The sequence below is a fragment of the Aegilops tauschii genome, chromosome 3, assembly GCF_002575655.3.
Source record: "Aegilops tauschii subsp. strangulata cultivar AL8/78 chromosome 3, Aet v6.0, whole genome shotgun sequence".
Taxonomy (NCBI): Eukaryota; Viridiplantae; Streptophyta; class Magnoliopsida; order Poales; family Poaceae; genus Aegilops; species Aegilops tauschii.
The window spans coordinates 488,756,429-488,764,082 of record NC_053037.3 but is presented as its reverse complement, the minus strand read 5'-3'; the positions used below and the strand labels follow the sequence as shown (position 1 = coordinate 488,764,082).

Sequence of the window (7,654 nt, the reverse complement as noted above, 5' to 3'; positions counted from 1 at the left end):
CTTCTCCCCGCTGTAATATCTACTTAAACATGGTGCTCAACTCCATATATTATTTCCCAATGATATTGGGCTATCCTATGATGTTTGAGTAGATCCGTTTTGTCTTGTGGGTTAATCGTGATCTTGGTTGGTATGATTGTATATTTTATTTATGGTGCTTTTTTATGGTGCCCTCCGTTCTCACGCAAACGTGAGGGCCCCCCACTGTAGGGTGTTGCAATATGTTCATGGTTCTCTTATGGTGGGTTGCGAGAGTGACAGAAGCTTAAACCCGAGTAAGTGGGGTATGACGTGTGTGAGTAAAGAGGACTTGATACTTAATGCTATGGTTGGGTTTCACGACCTTAATTATCTTTAGTAGTTGCGGATGCTTGCTAGGGGTCCAATCATAAGTGCATATGATCCAAGTAGAGAAAGTATGTTAGCTCATGCCTCTCTCTCATATAAAATTACAAGAATGATTACTGGTACTTGTTATCGATTGCCTAGGGACAAATAACTTTCTTGTTGACACAAACCCTTTTACTAAACACCTAACTTTCATTATCTTGCAAAGTACTTCTAGTTTTATTCTTGCAAATTAGTTCTAGCATCACACCTACAAAATAGTTTCATACTTGTTTTCGGTAAAGCAAACATCAAGTGTGCATAGAGTTGTATCGGTGGTCGATAGAACTTGAGGGAATATTTGTTCTGCCTTTAGCTCCTCTTTGGGTTCGACACTCTTATTTATCGAAGAAGGCTACAAACGATCCCCTATACTTGTGGGTTATCAGTCACCGTTCACCAGATGCAACTGTCACAGCACCGCACTGCCCTTCTTGGCATTGACGTTCTCCTTGGACTATTCCATCATCTTCTCCACCAGCTGTAAAAGAAATCATGACCACAGGTGTTACCATCTGCACTCACACATTAAATGTTTTAAGACTTCACAATTTGGTTGTTGCAACCAATTGGCAAATAGTGGTAAGTGTAGGAGGGTTTTTTCCTAGAAAAGGAGGATCACCCTTGGCCTCTAGTGCACACAGCCTTAAGAGTATGAGGGTTGATGATCGCCGTCATGGTTGGCAAACTAGGGAGAACAACTAAAGGCTAGTCGGACCCTTAAGAAGCGAGCCATGATGGAGGGTAAAGGGGATCGACTACCCACGCATTGCAATGGGTGACTACCGTCAAGTCTCAAGGGATCCCACGTGACCATTGATTTTAATAACTCAAATTGCACTGGATTAAAACATTATTTAAATGCTTAAATTTCACCGACGCAGAAAGTGTGCCTATGTGATTAACTCGTGTGTCATCTCCACTTCTTGAGAAGCAAGCAAAGGCAAAGACTCCCACACACACATCCAAAATGGTACACACACATAACATCACATCATATTAAAGCACGAGTGCATTTCAAAATATTGTTGATTTTATTTTGTTCCATTTGTCTGAAGTTATTGACAAACCCACCATCACCTATAAATAGTAACAATAATGCAAGTTCACTTGCTTGACTAGATAAACACATACATTTGCGTCCTTCTGGGTTTTATGTACTACTAGTAAATTGCTATATCATCCCCATTCGGAAAGAAAATGTAACTACTGTCAACACCACAATTGTCGTTGTTTAATATGATGTCGTTCATCCTCATCCTCCTACTAGCACAACAAAGGGAGCTAAATGGCGTGTCACCATTCTCTAGAAGTAGATGTCGCAATACGGCAACAAGGTGCCACCCTTCTTGGCGTTGACATTCTACTTGAACCGTTCCATTATCTTCAACACTAGGTGTAAAAAAATCATGACCATAGGGTGTTACCATCAACACACACCCATTTAATGTTTTAAGACTTGGCAACTGGGTTGTTGCAAGCAATTGGCAAATGATGGAAGTGCAGGAGGTTTTTTCTTAGAAAAGGAGGATCACTCCTAGCCTCCGATGCACCCAGCCATAAGATTATGAGGGTTGATGATCACCGTCATGGTTGGCCAACCAGGGAGCACAACTAAAGCCCAGCCGGAGCCTCAAGCAGCAAGCCATGAATGAGAGGAAAGGGGGTCGACTACCCAAGCATTGTGATGGATGACCACTGTCAAGCCTAACAGAATCCCGTGTGACTAATGACTTCAATTGCTACAATTCCACTGGATTTAAAAACTATTCGAATAGACCCAATTTCACGGACGCGACAAAGCATGCCTACGTGACTAAATTCAAGTCATGTGTCATCTCCACTTCTTTAGAAGATAGCAAAGGCGAAAACTCTCACACAATCCTCCGAAATAGACCACACACATAGCATCACATTTTCTGATTTTTTTCTGGTTCAAACTTTGATAAATGTTCTGAGTGCTTGCAAATTTTATGCAGAAATATCATTTTTGGAAGTCGTGGTAAAAAGCAAATTTGACACTCTAGAAATGCTATTTTCAAAAGCATTTTGGTGTGTTGTTTTTTCGCCATGACTTTCACGAATGTTATTTCGGGGTGAAATTTGCAAGCATCAAAACATTTGTCAAAGTTTACACCCAAAAAATTCGGAGTTTATCAAAGTTTTTTAATTTTGTTTAATTTACTGTTCATTCCGAGCTCAATTGAGCTCGGAAGTAGAAGCGGACTTTCGGAGTACATTTCAACATATTGCTAATTTTCTTTTGTTCAATTTATTTGAAGTTTCTCCCAAATCCATAATCACCTATAAATAGTAACAACAACACAAGTTCACTTGCTGGACTAGATAAACCCTGATATTTGGGTCCTTATGGGTTTTTGGTACCACTAGTAAAATTAATATATCATCCTGCTTTGAAAAGAAAAGGTAACCACTATTAACACCACAATTGTTGCTGCAGTTGCATCAAACACACAAGACAACTAGATTCAAGTCCTCCTCCTCCTGCCAGCAAGGCTATGGAAGTTGAATGGTGTGTCACCGTTGCAAAAATGGCATTGCATAAAGCTAACAATTTTGGCAACAAAGTAAGTACTTGCTTCATGGCACACGATCGTGTGGCCGACTCATGGTTCCTGATCATGCGGCAGTGGCGGTGCTTGATGCTCCTCTCACAGGACCGATCCTCCGGAGCGCCGCACTTCCGGGTGCAGTCGTTCGCCATCATCGCTCCATCGCCCATGTAGTTCATCATGTCAGCCTGCGTTATGGCTCCTCCCGTCCAATGACTCGGGGCTCATGATAGCCACCCCACCTTGAGGATGTGGTGGCGGCAGCACCATGGCCATCCCTGCGTACCGGTTGGGGACAAACCCCATGCCGTCACCCATCACCTGGAACAAGCCGTTGGCCGGTGCCATCGGGTACATCATTGGGCCATGCTGCTTCCCCTACTGCACGTGGTTCATCTGTCCATGGACCATGCCGGCCGGCACAGGCGCCTGGCCGCTGGCGCCAGATCCCCGGACCACGCTAGCCTTGACAAGGAACAGCTCTAGCGTCATCTCGCCTAGCGTCCCTTGCTGGTCGTTGGCCGCAACCGAACCGCCATTCCCCATCGGCAAATAGATAAGAGGCTGCGGTGAGGGTCGCGCGACCTGAGGCTTGGGATGCACCGGCCAGGGCTCCCTGTTTATCTTAGCCCACACCTCCTCCATCGTATTCCGGCATAGCGGGGGAGGCAAGGAGAACGACTCCTGCCAGGCTAGGTTGCTTCCTCCCGCACTCCACCACCTCCACCTCCACCAGCACCCACCACAGGAGCCACCTCAATGCCCACAAAGCAACCTTCGGTCGCCACTTGGAACTCCTCGGCATTCCATATGTTGCTCATGAACTCGTCCATGACCCAAAATTGCGCCCCTCCTTGCACACCGAGTTTTGTAGCTAGTCCAGCATCAGTGCGAAGATCGAAGACTGCCGTGCCGGTGCAACCGTCTGCTCCTCACATTCGAGAACGCTCGGGTGTGAGGTGACTTCCTCCTCGAAGAACTTCACGTCCTTGCTCATCTCCGATGCCATCCTACTATCTCACCACTCTGGTCTTGCTTAGTATATGCTACGTACCCTCTTGCTTGTGGTGTGTGGTTCAGTTTTGTGCGCCGCGCCCCCTATTTATAGCCTGTCACATGCAAGAGATAAGCATCAATTAAAGCATTAGATAGCTATTAAATTCACGTGATTGATGAAAAATGTGAGCTATATATAGATAGATCGGTACAGTAGTAGATAGTCCATCTCGTACAGGATAGATAGGGTACTTCCAAAGCGGGCCATAAGTGGGGTGATTAACAACACGGGCCGTTAACAGGCCGATAGTAAGGTCGGGCTTGAATTGTGCCCCGATGACATGGGCCGCTAAGAGGCCAAAAGTCAGCTGCTACTGTATATGGTCCAACTTTGTTGTGGGTCTTTAGCAGCCCAAAAAAGACACCGGCTGGTATTGGTCCATGAAGAGCATGGGTCGTTAAGAGGCCAAAACTCAGGTCCGACTATAAATGGCCTAACTCCTGTATGAGCCGTTAGTGGGCTGAAAGACGCACCAGGTTGGAAATTGGCCCAACACTTGAATGGTTCGCAAAAAGGCCGAAAGACGTACATCCCAAAAATTTGCCCATCCCTAGAATAGGCTGTTAACAGGCTGAAATTACCTCTGACCGCTATTAAGCCCAAATATACAGCGGGCTATTAACGGGCTCGAATTGACGATGGGCTGCTATGGTGTCAAATAGTTAACGAACCATTGACTGGCCGAATTGGCACCACTCGTATGGGTCGTGGCCCTAAATCGGCCGGACACAAGTGGACCCTAAACGGTCCGGTCTGCTAATTTTGACTGGGACAACTTTTTTCACCTAAATGTGCCACTGTTGGGCCGTGCCACTTGTTGACGTATCATAGGCGCCTCCCGTCCATTGAATGGATGACATCTATCCCAATGCTTAGCCGACACGTGGTTCCTCTAGCCAATGGGAATTTTACACGTGGAAAATCCCCATTGATCCGGGCTATTAGCGGGTTATCTGATCCAAACTGGAACCCAATAGCTTAACGGCGACCCGTTACAGTGGATGCCATGTGTCGGTTACCCTTGACGAAAACACTTCCGTGACGCGCCATTTATCGTCATGGAAGTGGACACTTCCATGATGATAATTTGAGTATTGTCATGGAACACTTCTACGACAGCACATGTATGACTATCTTCATTATGTTATAAAGTCATCCCGGATGTACATGCATGACAGAAAACGTGACCTACCGCGACAAACACGTATCATCACAGAAGTGTTTTTTTCGTAGTGATGTTTCATGTTGTGGTTAGATTTATCTTAATTCTTATTTCGTAGTTGTGGATGCTTGCGAGGGGAGTTAATCATAAGAGGGTTGTGTGTTGAATTGAGAACAACACCCTAGCACCAGTCCACCCACATATCAAATTATTAAAGTACCAAACGCGAATCAACTAAACATGACGAACGTGACTGGACGAGAATTCCCATGTGTTCTCGAGAGCACCTTGTTTTATATAAGAGAACTTTCTGGCTTGTCCTTTGTTATAAAAGGATTGGGCCACCTTGTTGCACCTTGGTTGCCATTATTACTTGTTACTAATCAACTTGCTACAAAACTATTTGTCACCGCTACTTTTAGTACTTGTAGAGAATACCTTGCTGAAAACCACTTGTCATTTCCTTCTGCTCCTCATTGGTTTTGGCACTCTTACTTATCGAAAGGACTACGATTGATCCCCTATACTTGTGGGTCATCGTTGTCGGGCGTGTGATCCCATTTGGACTGGGTGATGGGAGAACTAACGAAAAATCGGTGTGCATGATTGGTGGGCTATGCGCACATGATGCAAGGCCTTGCTGCTCAATGTCTACATGTCTAGGATAACTAGTTACTTGGCCACTGTTTAAAAAACCTACACCGTTAGAAATTTTTGTGAGGTTATCATCGTAATAGATACACTTACGATTCTTGTAAAGCCACACTTACACGTTCACCTTTTTCCTGCTCAAGAACTTTAGAAATAAGAGGGGGTGTATGATGTAACAGTTGCGTGCGGTGTGCAACAAGAGCACATGTGTGAAAGGGGTAGACGTTGATGATCGCCGTCATGGTTGACAAACCAAGGAGCACCACTAAAGGCTAGCCGAACCCTCAAGCAGCGAGCCGGGATGGAGGAGAAAGGGGATCAAATACCCAATCATTGCGATGGATGACCACCGTCAAGTCTCACAGGATACCGCATGACCATTGATTCGACTAGCTCAAATTTCACCGACGTGGCAAAGTACGCCTACGTGACTAAACTCAACTTGTGTGTCATCTCCACTTCCTCAGAAGAGATCAAAGGCGAGGACTCCCACAGAGACATATCAAATGGACCACACACATAACATCACATCATAGTAAAGCACTCCTGCACATGAACATATTGATAATTTGTTTTGTCCCATTGGGTCTGAAGTTTCTCACAAACCCATCATCACCAACAAACCCATCATCAGCTATAAACCCATAGCTGAAATTTGGGTACTTATGGGTTTTAGGTACTACTAGTAAATTACTATACCAACCCGCTCTAAAAAGAGCAGGTAACTCTACTACCAACACCACAATTGTTGCTAAAATTGCATCAAAGACACAAAACAGCCAGAATGCAAGTCCTACTCATCCTCTTGCCAACACGGCTATGGAAGCTGAATGACGGGTCACCATTCACCAGATGCAGCTGCTGCAGCGCCACAGTAGGGGCGCCACCCTTCTTGGCATTGAGGTTCTCCTTGGATTGTTCCATCATGTTCTCCCTAGTTGTAACATAAAAATCATGACCATGGGGTGTTACCATCTGCATGCACACATTAACTACTTTAAGGTTGGGCAATTAGGTTGTTGCAAGCAATTGACAAATGATGGTAAGTGTATGATGGTTTTTTTCTTAGGAAAGGAGGATCACCCTTGGTCTCCAATTTACACATCCTTAAGAGGGTTGATGATGACCGTCATGGTTGTCCAAACAGGGAGCGCAACCGAAGGCTAGCTAGATCCTCAAGCAATGGGCCGTGATGGAGGGGAAAGTGGAGTAACTACCCAAGCAATGGGTGACCGCCATTAAGCGTGACCATTGATTTGAATAGCTCAAATTTCACAAGATTGAAAAACTATTTAAATGGATCAAATTTCACTAATGCGGCGAACTGCGCCTACCTGGCTAAACTTAACCCGTGTGACATCTCCACTTCTCCAAAAAAAGCCAAGGCAAGAATCCCACAAACACTTCCAAAATGGACAACACACATAGCATCGCATCATATTAAAGCGTGAGTACGCATCAACATATTGCTAATTTTCTTTTGTTCAGTTTGTCTGAAGTTTCTGACAAGCCCATAATAACCTATAAACAGTAATAAAAACAAAAGTTCACTTTGCTTGATCAGATAAACACTGACACTTGAATCCTTATGGGTTTTAGGTACTACTAGTAAATTATTATACCATCCCGCTTCGAAAATAAAAGGTACCTATTATCAACACTCCCATTGTTGGTGCAGTTGCATCGAACACTCAAAATAGCCAGAATGCAAGTCCCCCATCCTCCTGCCAAGATGGCTATAGAAGCTGAATGGTGTGTCATTGTTCACAAGATGCAGCTACCGCAGCGCCGCGACAGGGCACCACCCTTCTTGGCGTTGACATT

General features: G+C 44.8%; 1 pseudogene; it reads right to left on the bottom strand.

The window, feature by feature from the left end:
- Nucleotides 1-776: 776 nt before the first annotated feature.
- On the bottom strand, nucleotides 777-3,969 carry LOC109774882 (bZIP transcription factor ABI5 homolog; annotated as a pseudogene).
- Between the last annotated feature and the right edge of the window lie 3,685 nt (nucleotides 3,970-7,654).